Consider the following 13568-nt stretch of genomic DNA (forward strand, 5'->3'; position numbering starts at 1 on the left):
CCTGACTGTAGTCAGCAGCAGTATCATGCTCCCTGACTGACTGTAGACAGTAGCAGTATCATGTTCCCTGACTGACTGTAGACAGTAGCAGTATCATGCTCCCTGACTGTAGTCAGCAGCAGTATCATGCTCCCTGACTGACTGTAGACAGCAGCAGTATCATGTTCCCTGACTGTAGTCAGCAGCAGTATCATGTTCCCTGACTGACTGTAGTCAGCAGCAGTATCATGTTCCCTGACTGTAGTCAGCAGCAGGATCGTGCTCCCTGACTGACTGTAGACAGCAGCAGTATCATGTTCCCTGACTGTAGACAGCAGCAGTATCATGTTCCCTGACTGTAGACAGCAGCAGTATCATGTTCCCTGACTGTAGTCAGCAGCAGTATCATGTTCCCTGACTGTAGACAGCAGCAGTATCATGCTCCCTGACTGACTGTAGACAGCAGCAGTATCATGTTCCCTGACTGACTGTAGTCAGCAGCAGTATCATGTTCCCTGACTGACTGTAGACAGTAGCAGTATCATGCTCCCTGACTGTAGTCAGCAGCAGTATCATGCTCCCTGACTGACTGTAGACAGCAGCAGTATCATGTTCCCTGACTGTAGTCAGCAGCAGTATCATGCTCCCTGACTGACTGTAGACAGTAGCAGTATCATGCTCCCTGACTGTAGTCAGCAGCAGTATCATGTTCCCTGACTGACTGTAGACAGCAGCAGTATCATGTTCCCTGACTGTAGCCAGCAGCAGTATCATGTTCCCTGACTGTAGTCAGCAGCAGTATCATGCTCCCTGACTGTAGTCAGCAGCAGTATCATGCTCCCTGACTGTAGACAGCAGCAGTATCATGTTCCCTGACTGTAGCCAGCCGTAGTATCATGTTCCCTGACTGTAGTCAGCAGCAGTATCATGCTCCCTGACTGTAGTCAGCAGCAGTATCATGTTCCCTGACTGTAGACAGCAGCAGTATCATGTTCCCTGACTGTAGTCAGCAGCAGTATCATGTTCCCTGACTGTAGACAGCAGCAGTATCATGTTCCCTGACTGTAGCCAGCAGCAGTATCATGTTCCTTGACTGACTGTAGACAGCAGCAGTATCATGTTCCCTGACTGTAGTCAGCAGCAGTATCATGTTCCCTGACTGACTGTAGCCAGCAGCAGTATCATGCTCCCTGACTGACTGTAGCCAGCAGCAGTATCATGCTCCCTGACTGTAGCCAGCAGCAGTATCATGTTCCCTGACTGACTGTAGTCAGCAGCAGTATCATGCTCCCTGACTGTAGTCAGCAGCAGTATCATGTTCCCTGACTGTAGACAGCAGCAGTATCATGTTCCCTGACTGACTGTAGACAGCAGCAGTATCATGTTCCCTGACTGTAGCCAGCAGCAGTATCATGTTCCCTGACTGTAGCCAGCAGCAGTATCATGTTCCCTGACTGACTGTAGACAGCAGCAGTATCATGCTCCCTGACTGACTGTAGCCAGCAGCAGTATCATGCTCCCTGACTGTAGTCAGCAGCAGTATCATGTTCCCTGACTGACTGTAGCCAGCAGCAGTATCATGCTCCCTGACTGACTGTAGCCAGCAGCAGTATCATGCTCCCTGACTGTAGTCAGCAGCAGTATCATGTTCCCTGACTGTAGTCAGCAGCAGTATCATGCTCCCTGACTGTAGTCAGCAGCAGTATCATGCTCCCTGACTGTAGTCAGCAGCAGTATCATGTTCCCTGACTGTAGACAGCAGCAGTATCATGCTCCCTGACTGTAGTCAGCAGCAGTATCATGCTCCCTGACTGTAGTCAGCAGCAGTATCATGCTCCCTGACTGTAGTCAGCAGCAGTATCATGTTCCCTGACTGTAGTCAGCAGCAGTATCATGCTCCCTGACTGTAGTCAGCAGCAGTATCATGCTCCCTGACTGTAGCCAGCAGCAGTATCATGTTCCCTGACTGTAGTCAGCAGCAGTATCATGCTCCCTGACTGTAGTCAGCAGCAGTATCGTGCTCCCTGACTGACTGTAGTCAGCAGCAGTATCATGTTCCCTGACTGTAGTCAGCAGCAGTATCATGTTCCCTGACTGACTGTAGCCAGCAGCAGTATCATGCTCCCTGACTGTGGACAGCAGCAGTATCATGCTCCCTGACTGTAGACAGCAGCAGGATCATGCTCCCTGACTGACTGTACACAGCAGCAGTATCATGCTCCCTGACTGACTGTACACAGTAGCAGTATCATGCTCCCTGACTGTAGTCAGCAGCAGTATCATGCTCCCTGACTGACTGTAGACAGCAGCAGTATCATGCTCCCTGACTGACTGTAGACAGCAGCAGTATCATGCTCCCTGACTGTAGTCAGCAGTAGTATCATGCTCCCTGACAGTAGACAGCAGCAGTGTCGTGCTCCCTTACTGACTGTAGTCAGCAGTAGTATCATGTTCCCTCACTGTAGTCAGCAGCAGTATCATGCTCCCTGACTGACTGTAGACAGCAGCAGTATCATGCTCCCTGACTGACTGTAGACAGCAGCAGTATCATGCTCCCTGACTGACTGTAGACAGCAGCAGTATCATGCTCCCTGACTGTAGACAGCAGCAGGATCATGCTCCCTGACTGACTGTACACAGCAGCAGTATCATGCTCCCTGACTGACTGTACACAGTAGCAGTATCATGCTCCCTGACTGTAGTCAGCAGCAGTATCATGCTCCCTGACTGACTGTAGACAGCAGCAGTATCATGCTCCCTGACTGACTGTAGACAGCAGCAGTATCATGCTCCCTGACTGTAGACAGCAGCAGTATCATGTTCCCTGACTGACTGTAGTCAGCAGCAGTATCATGCTCCCTGACTGACTGTAGACAGCAGCAGTATCATGTTCCCTGACTGTAGTCAGCAGCAGTATCATGTTCCCTGACTGACTGTAGACAGCAGCAGTATCATGTTCCCTGACTGACTGTAGTCAGCAGCAGTATCATGTTCCCTGACTGTAGTCAGCAGTAGTATCATGTTCCCTGACTGTAGTCAGCAGCAGTATCATGCTCCCTGACAGTAGACAGCAGCAGTATCATGCTCCCTGACTGTAGACAGCAGCAGTATCATGTTCCCTGACTGTAGACAGCAGCAGTATCATGTTCCCTGACTGACTGTAGTCAGCAGCAGTATCATGCTCCCTGACTGTAGTCAGCAGTAGTATCATGTTCCCTGACTGTAGACAGTAGCAGTATCATGTTCCCTGACTGTAGACAGCAGCAGTATCATGTTCCCTGACTGACTGTAGTCAGCAGCAGTATCATGCTCCCTGACTGTAGTCAGCAGCAGTATCATGCTCCCTGACTGACTGTAGACAGTAGCAGTATCATGTTCCCTGACTGACTGTAGACAGTAGCAGTATCATGCTCCCTGACTGTAGTCAGCAGCAGTATCATGCTCCCTGACTGACTGTAGACAGCAGCAGTATCATGTTCCCTGACTGTAGTCAGCAGCAGTATCATGTTCCCTGACTGACTGTAGTCAGCAGCAGTATCATGTTCCCTGACTGTAGTCAGCAGCAGGATCGTGCTCCCTGACTGACTGTAGACAGCAGCAGTATCATGTTCCCTGACTGTAGACAGCAGCAGTATCATGTTCCCTGACTGTAGACAGCAGCAGTATCATGTTCCCTGACTGTAGTCAGCAGCAGTATCATGTTCCCTGACTGTAGACAGCAGCAGTATCATGCTCCCTGACTGACTGTAGACAGCAGCAGTATCATGTTCCCTGACTGACTGTAGTCAGCAGCAGTATCATGTTCCCTGACTGACTGTAGACAGTAGCAGTATCATGCTCCCTGACTGTAGTCAGCAGCAGTATCATGCTCCCTGACTGACTGTAGACAGCAGCAGTATCATGTTCCCTGACTGTAGTCAGCAGCAGTATCATGCTCCCTGACTGACTGTAGACAGTAGCAGTATCATGCTCCCTGACTGTAGTCAGCAGCAGTATCATGTTCCCTGACTGACTGTAGACAGCAGCAGTATCATGTTCCCTGACTGTAGACAGCAGCAGTATCATGCTCCCTGACTGTAGTCAGCAGCAGTATCATGTTCCCTGACTGACTGTAGACAGCAGCAGTATCATGTTCCCTGACTGTAGTCAGCAGCAGTATCATGTTCCCTGACTGTAGCCAGCAGCAGTATCATGTTCCCTGACTGTAGTCAGCAGCAGTATCATGCTCCCTGACTGTAGTCAGCAGCAGTATCATGCTCCCTGACTGTAGACAGCAGCAGTATCATGTTCCCTGACTGTAGCCAGCCGTAGTATCATGTTCCCTGACTGTAGTCAGCAGCAGTATCATGCTCCCTGACTGTAGTCAGCAGCAGTATCATGTTCCCTGACTGTAGACAGCAGCAGTATCATGTTCCCTGACTGTAGTCAGCAGCAGTATCATGTTCCCTGACTGTAGACAGCAGCAGTATCATGTTCCCTGACTGTAGCCAGCAGCAGTATCATGTTCCTTGACTGACTGTAGACAGCAGCAGTATCATGTTCCCTGACTGTAGTCAGCAGCAGTATCATGTTCCCTGACTGACTGTAGCCAGCAGCAGTATCATGCTCCCTGACTGACTGTAGCCAGCAGCAGTATCATGCTCCCTGACTGTAGCCAGCAGCAGTATCATGTTCCCTGACTGACTGTAGTCAGCAGCAGTATCATGCTCCCTGACTGTAGTCAGCAGCAGTATCATGTTCCCTGACTGTAGACAGCAGCAGTATCATGTTCCCTGACTGACTGTAGACAGCAGCAGTATCATGTTCCCTGACTGTAGCCAGCAGCAGTATCATGTTCCCTGACTGTAGCCAGCAGCAGTATCATGTTCCCTGACTGACTGTAGACAGCAGCAGTATCATGCTCCCTGACTGACTGTAGCCAGCAGCAGTATCATGCTCCCTGACTGTAGTCAGCAGCAGTATCATGTTCCCTGACTGTAGTCAGCAGCAGTATCATGCTCCCTGACTGTAGTCAGCAGCAGTATCATGCTCCCTGACTGTAGTCAGCAGCAGTATCATGTTCCCTGACTGTAGACAGCAGCAGTATCATGCTCCCTGACTGTAGTCAGCAGCAGTATCATGCTCCCTGACTGTAGTCAGCAGCAGTATCATGCTCCCTGACTGTAGTCAGCAGCAGTATCATGTTCCCTGACTGTAGTCAGCAGCAGTATCATGCTCCCTGACTGTAGTCAGCAGCAGTATCATGCTCCCTGACTGTAGCCAGCAGCAGTATCATGTTCCCTGACTGTAGTCAGCAGCAGTATCATGCTCCCTGACTGTAGTCAGCAGCAGTATCGTGCTCCCTGACTGACTGTAGTCAGCAGCAGTATCATGTTCCCTGACTGTAGTCAGCAGCAGGATCATGCTCCCTGACTGTAGTCAGCAGCAGTATCATGTTCCCTGACTGACTGTAGACAGCAGCAGTATCATGCTCCCTGACTGTAGTCAGCAGCAGTATCATGTTCCCTGACTGACTGTAGCCAGCAGCAGTATCATGCTCCCTGACTGTAGACAGCAGCAGTATCATGCTCCCTGACTGTAGACAGCAGCAGGATCATGCTCCCTGACTGACTGTACACAGCAGCAGTATCATGCTCCCTGACTGACTGTACACAGTAGCAGTATCATGCTCCCTGACTGTAGTCAGCAGCAGTATCATGCTCCCTGACTGACTGTATACAGCAGCAGTATCATGCTCCCTGACTGACTGTAGACAGCAGCAGTATCATGCTCCCTGACTGTAGTCAGCAGTAGTATCATGCTCCCTGACAGTAGACAGCAGCAGTGTCGTGCTCCCTGACTGACTGTAGTCAGCAGTAGTATCATGTTCCCTCACTGTAGTCAGCAGCAGTATCATGCTCCTTGACTGACTGTAGACAGCAGCAGTATCATGCTCCCTGACTGACTGTAGACAGCAGCAGTATCATGCTCCCTGACTGACTGTAGACAGCAGCAGTATCATGCTCCCTGACTGTAGACAGCAGCAGGATCATGCTCCCTGACTGACTGTACACAGCAGCAGTATCATGCTCCCTGACTGACTGTACACAGTAGCAGTATCATGCTCCCTGACTGTAGTCAGCAGCAGTATCATGCTCCCTGACTGACTGTAGACAGCAGCAGTATCATGCTCCCTGACTGACTGTAGACAGCAGCAGTATCATGCTCCCTGACTGTAGTCAGCAGTAGTATCATGCTCCCTGACAGTAGACAGCAGCAGTGTCGTGCTCCCTGACTGACTGTAGTCAGCAGTAGTATCATGTTCCCTCACTGTAGTCAGCAGCAGTATCATGCTCCTTGACTGACTGTAGACAGCAGCAGTATCATGCTCCCTGACTGACTGTAGACAGCAGCAGTATCATGCTCCCTGACTGACTGTAGTCAGCAGCAGTACCATGCTCCCTGACTGACTGTAGTCAGCAGCAGTATCATGCTAGATAAGGAGACAGAGGAACAGGGAAGGTATAGATAACAGGGAGACAGAGGAACAGGGAAGGTATAGATAACATGGAGACAGAGGAACAGGGAAGGTATAGATAACAGGGAGACAGAGGAACAGGGAAGGTATAGATAACCGGGAGACAGAGAGAAGATGGAGGGTATAGATGACACCATCATTAAGTTTGAAGACGACACAACAGTGATCGGCCTGATCACCAATGATGGCCTGTAGTGCCAGAATAACAACCTATCCCTCAATGTAACCAAGACTTAGGAGGTGATTGTGGACTACAGGAAAAGGAGGAGCGAGCATGCCCCCATTATCATCAACGGGGCTGTAGTGGGGCAGGTTGAGAGCTTCAAGTTCCTTGGTGTCCACATCACCAACAAACTAGAATGGTCCAAACACACCAAGACAGTTGTGAAGAGGGCACGACAAAGCCTATTCCCCCTCAGTAAGCTAAAAAGATTTGGCATGGGTCCTCAGATCCTCAAAAGGCTCTACAGCTGCACCATCGAGAGCATCCTGACTGGTTACATCACTGCCTGGTACAGCATTTGCTCGGCCTCCGACCGCAAGGCACTTCAGAGGGTAGTGTGTACGGCCCAGTACATCACTGGAGCAAAGCTGCCTGCCATCCAGGACCTCTACACCAGGTGGTGTCAGAGGAAGGCCCTAAAAATTGTCAAAAACCGCCTCATGCCAATGACTCCTTATATGGCTGTGAATGAGCTATGAATGAGTTTACGTTTTCCACGTATTTCCCAAGGTGTCTACAGCATTGTGACGTCTTTTTAGGCATTTCCATTGAAGAATGGCTGTAAGGGACCATATATAGCATGTGGTCACATGGTGTCTCCCGCGTAAAATACTGAGGTAGCCATTTTTCCAATCGCTTCTTATGAGAAACCAATTGACTCGACGGATATATTATCAAACGTATTTGTTAAAAACACCTTGAGGATGGATCCTAAACAACGTTTGCCGTGTTTCTGTCGATATTATGGAGCAAATTTTGAAAAAAGTTTGGCGTTATTGTTGTAGCATTTTCCGGTCGATTTCTCAGCCAAGCCTGATGAAGAAACGGGAGCTATTTTGCCTACAAAAATAATATTTTTGGAAAAAAAGAACATTTGCTATCTAACTGGGAGTCTCCTGAGTGAAAGCATCCGAAGTTCTTCAAAGGTAAATTATTTGATTTGGTTGCTTTTCTTATTTTCGTGAAAATGTTGCCTGCTGCCAGCAGAGCCTAGCATAGCATTATGCCATGATAAACTTACACAAATGCTTGTCTAGCGTTGGCTGTAACGCATATTTTGAAAATCTGAGATGACAGTGTTGTTAACAAAAGGCTAAGCTTGTGTTTGAATATATTTATTTCATTTCATTGCGATTTTCATGAATAGGAAGTTTCTAGGGGTGTTTATGTCCGCTGCGTTATGCTAATGCGTTTGAGGCTATGATTACGATCCCGGATACGGGATTGCTCGTCGCAAGAGGTTAATGTACATTCATGTACATACTACCTCAATCAGCCTGACTAACCGGTGTCTTTATGTAGCCTCTCTACTGTATACAGCCTCTCTACTGTATATAGCCTCGCTACTGTATACAGCCTCTCTACCGTATACAGCCTCTCTACTGTATACAGCCTCTCTACTGTATATAGCCTCTCTACTGTATATAGCCTCGCTACTTTTATAGCCTCTCTACTGTATATAGCCTCTCAACTGTATACAGCCTCTCTACTGTAACGTCCTTTGCTTCACTGAAACATGGCTCACTGGAGAGACGCTATCCGAAGCGGTGCAGCCAACGGGTTTCTCCACACTTCGATTATAATCACAGCCGTATATATCCCCCCCCCAAGCAGACACATCGATGGCTCTGAACAAACTTTATTTAACTCTCTGCAAACTGGAAACAATTTATCCGGAGGCTGCATTCATTGTAGCTGGGGATTTTAACAAGGCTAATCTGAAAACAAGACTCCCCAAATTTTATCAGCATATCGATTGCGCAACCAGGGGAGGAAAGACCTTGGATCATTGTTACTCTAACTTCCGCGACGCATATAAGGCCCTGCCCCGCCCCCCTTTCGGAAAAGCTGACCACGACTCCATTTTGTTGATCCCTGCCTACAGACAGAAACTAAAACAAGAGGCTCCCACGCTGAGGTCTGTCCAACGCTGGTCCGACCAAGCTGACTCCACACTCCAAGACTGCTTCCATCACGTGGACTGGGAGATGTTTCGTATTGCGTCAGATAACAACATTGACGAATACGCTGATTCGGTGTGCGAGTTCATTAGAACGTGCGTTGAAGATGTCGTTCCCATAGCAACGATTAAAACATTCCCTAACCAGAAACCGTGGATTGATGGCAGCATTCGTGTGAAACTGAAAGCGCGAACCACTGCTTTTAATCAGGGCAAGGTGTCTGGTAACATGACCGAATACAAACAGTGCAGCTATTCCCTCCGCAAGGCTATCAAACAAGCTAAGCGCCAGTACAGAGACAAAGTAGAATCTCAATTCAACGGCTCAGACACAAGAGGCATGTGGCAGGGTCTACAGTCAATCACGGACTACAGGAAGAAATCCAGCCCAGTCACGGACCAGGATGTCTTGCTCCCAGGCAGACTAAATAACTTTTTTGCCCGCTTTGAGGACAATACAGTGCCACTGACACGGCCTGCAACGAAAACATGCGGTCTCTCCTTCACTGCAGCCGAGGTGAGTAAGACATTTAAACGTGTTAACCCTCGCAAGGCTGCAGGCCCAGACGGCATCCCCAGCCGCGCCCTCAGAGCATGCGCAGACCAGCTGGCCGGTGTGTTTACGGACATATTCAATCAATCCCTATACCAGTCTGCTGTTCCCACATGCTTCAAGAGGGCCACCATTGTTCCTGTTCCCAAGAAAGCTAAGGTAACTGAGCTAAACGACTACCGCCCCGTAGCACTCACATCCGTCATCATGAAGTGCTTTGAGAGACTAGTCAAGGACCATATCACCTCCACCCTACCTGACACCCTAGACCCACTCCAATTTGCTTACCGCCCAAATAGGTCCACAGACGATGCAATCTCAACCACACTGCACACTGCCCTAACCCATCTGGACAAGAGGAATACCTATGTGAGAATGCTGTTCATCGACTACAGCTCGGCATTCAACACCATAGTACCCTCCAAGCTCGTCATCAAGCTCGAGACCCTGGGTCTCGACCCCGCCCTGTGCAACTGGGTACTGGACTTCCTGACGGGCCGCCCCCAGGTGGTGAGGGTAGGCAACAACATCTCCTCCCCGCTGATCCTCAACACTGGGGCCCCACAAGGGTGCGTTCTGAGCCCTCTCCTGTATTCCCTGTTCACCCACGACTGCGTGGCCACGCACGCCTCCAACTCAATCATCAAGTTTGCGGACGACACAACAGTGGTAGGCTTGATTACCAACAACGATGAGACGGCCTACAGGGAGGAGGTGAGGGCCCTCGGAGTGTGGTGTCAGGAAAATAACCTCACACTCAACGTCAACAAAACTAAGGAGATGATTGTGGACTTCAGGAAACAGCAGAGGGAACACCCCCCTATCCACATCGATGGAACAGTAGTGGAGAGGGTAGCAAGTTTTAAGTTCCTCGGCATACACATCACAGACAAACTGAATTGGTCCACTCACACAGACAGCATCGTGAAGAAGGCGCAGCAGCGCCTCTTCAACCTCAGGAGGCTGAAGAAATTCGGCTTGTCACCAAAAGCACTCACAAACTTCTACAGATGCACAATCGAGAGCATCCTGGCGGGCTGTATCACCGCCTGGTATGGCAACTGCACCGCCCTCAACCGTAAGGCTCTCCAGAGGGCAGTGAGGTCTGCACAACGCATCACCGGGGGCAAACTACCTGCCCTCCAGGACACCTACACCACCCGATGTCACAGGAAGGCCATAAAGATCATCAAGGACATCAACCACCCGAGCCACTGCCTGTTCACCCCGCTATCATCCAGAAGGCGAGGTCAGTACAGGTGCATCAAAGCTGGGACCGAGAGACTGAAAAACAGCTTCTATCTCAAGGCCATCAGACTGTTAAACAGCCACCACTAACACTGAGTGGCTGCTGCCAACACACTGACACTGACTCAACTCCAGCCACTTTAATAATGGGAATTGATGGGAAATGATGTAAATATATCACTAGCCACTTTAAACAATGCTACCTTATGTAAATGTTACTTACCCTACATTATTCATCTCATATGCATACGTATATACTGTACTCTATATCATCGACGGTATCCTTATGTAATACATGTATCACTAGCCACTTTATACTATACTATGTCACTTTGTTTACATACTCATCTCATTTGTACATACTGTACCCGATACCATCTACTGTATCTTGCCTATGCTGCTCTGTACCATCACTCATTCATATATCCTTATGTACATATTCTTTATCCCCTTACACTGTGTACAAGACAGTAGTTTTGGAATTGTTAGTTAGATTACTTGTTATTACTGCATTGTCGGAACTAGAAGCACAAGCATTTCGCTACACTCGCATTAACATCTGCTAACCATGTGTATGTGACAAATAAAATTTGATTTGATTTGATTTGATTTGATTTACTGTATATAGCCTCGCTACTGTATACAGCCTCTCTACTGTATACAGCCTCTCTACTGTATATAGCCTCTCTACTGTATACAGCCTCTCTACTGTATATAGCCTCGCTACTGTATATAGCCTCTACTGCATATAGCCTCGCTACTGTATATAGCCTCTCTACTCTATATAGCCTCTACTGTATACAGCCTCTCTACTGTATACAGCCTCTCTACTGTATATAGCCTCTCTACTGTATATAGCCTCTCTACTGTATATAGCCTCTCTACTGTATATAGCCTCTCTACTGTATACAGCCTCTCTACTGTATATAGCCTCGCTACTGTATACAGCCTCTCTACTGTATACAGCCTCTCTACTGTATATAGCCTCTCTACTGTATATAGCCTCTACTGTATATAGCCTCTCTACTGTATATAGCCCCTCTACTGTATACAGCCTCTCTACTGTATATAGCCCCTCTACTGTATATAGCCCCTCTACTGTATATAGCCCCTCTACTGTATATAGCCTCTCTACTGTATATAGCCTCTCTACTGTATATAGCCTCTCTACTGTATACAGCCTCTCTACTGTATATAGCCCCTCTACTGTTTATAGCCTCGCTACTGTATACAGCCTCTCTACTGTATATAGCCTCTCTGCTGTATACAGCATCACTACTGTATACAGCCTCTCTACTGTATATATCCTGTCTTTTTACTGTTGTTTTGTTTCTTTACTTACCTATTGTTCACCTAGTATCTTTTTTGCACTATTGGTTGGAGCCTGTAGGTAAGCATTTCACTGTAAGGTCTACTGTTGTATTCGGCGCATGTGACAATTCAACTTTGATTTGACATGGGGCTTCTCAGTTTGTTCTTCCTCCCTCACCTGTGGCCTCCTCCCTCACCTGTGGCCTCCTCCCTCACCTGTGGCCTCCTCCCTCACCTGTGGCCTCCTCCCTCGCCTGTGGCCTACTCAGTCACCTGCGGTCTCCTGCAACACACACACACACACACACACACACACACACACACACACACACACACACACACACACACACAGAGCTGTGTCTCTGTGTGTGTGTGTGTGTGTGCGTGTGTGCGTGTGTGCGTGTGTGTGCGTGTGTGCGTGTGTGCGTGCGTGCGTGCGTGTGTGTGTGTGATCCCTCCCTGCTCCTCTCCAATCAGTCCTACCACCACCTGTGACCCACTGAGACAGAAGCCTTGGGGTTTTAACCTCTCAGTGTGAACTTTAAACCCCATGTCTGTGTGTTTCACTGGGGAGTTTTCAGGTACCCAGATTCCTCCCCACCTCTCGGAGATAGGCCATCTGTGGGCGAGAGACAGATGACAGGCCTGGTTTCATCACCAGCTGGTACCGTACCAGAGACCATGATGAGATTATCCCCTGCATACATGCCCCCTGACCATCAGACAGCGAGAGAGGTCATCCATCTCTCCCCCCTTCTCTCTCTCTGCCCTTCTCTCTCTCTGCCCTCTCTCCCCCCTTCTCTCTCTGCCCTCTATCCCCTTCTCTCTCCCCTTCTCTCTCTCTGCCCTCTATCCCCTTCTCTCCCCCCTTCTCTCTCTCTGCCCTCTCTCCCCTTCTCTCTCTCTGCCCTCTCTCTCCCCTTCTCTCTCTCTGCCCTCTCTCTCCCCTTCTCTCTCTCTGCCCTCTCTCCTCTTCTCTCTCCCCTTCTGTCTCTCTGCCCCCTCTCTCTCTTCCCTCTCTCTTCCCTCTCTCCTGCTCAGTGAACCTTGACAGCATTTTAGAGGACATCTATGTTGAGGTGAGAGGAATATGTAAGACATGTACATATTGTATTGTAACAACAACGACACACAACAACAAGCATAACTGCCAATATCGTTGTGTTTCGAAGATTGCATTGTTTATTATGTTATATATCTGGAAAATGTAAAATCATTTAAAAATAACTGTATGTTGAAAATCATTTTTGTCGCGCTCTGCTTGTGATTCTGAATAAGCTGTATGTCCTACTGATTAACAGACAGTTAACTCTTGTCATTGAAGCACCTTCCTAAATCTTTACATACCCCTTTAATAGTACATTGATTAACAGACAGTTAACCCTTGTCATTGAAGAACCTTCCTAAATCTTTACCTACCCCTTTAAATTGCCTTCCAATTCCACCATAGATCTAAAAGCAGCACGTGAAGCTGGGAAGAGAAGGAATCAGGAAATAGCCTCTTTCTTTCTTTTAATGTTCCCTCTGTCGCTCTGACCCCTGCTGACCCCTGCTGACCCCTGCTGACCCCTGCTGACCCCTGCTGACCCCTGGTCCAGGACACAAAGCAGAGAGGGACTGAAAGGGGAGTAGAGGGAGGACGCGGGACAGTGGACTGTGAATACTGAGGTCTGGTGGAGGGGTCACTCTCTCCCCTAAGGGCCTGAACTGACATGGGAGCAAGGGACCTCCAAGAATCAAAAGGGGGGAGAGAGAAGGAGGAGAGAGAGACAAACGA

Source organism: Oncorhynchus mykiss, chromosome 18, assembly GCF_057628025.1.
Source record: "Oncorhynchus mykiss isolate SJ-2025 chromosome 18, ASM5762802v1, whole genome shotgun sequence".
In the NCBI taxonomy this organism is placed as follows: domain Eukaryota; kingdom Metazoa; phylum Chordata; class Actinopteri; order Salmoniformes; family Salmonidae; genus Oncorhynchus; species Oncorhynchus mykiss.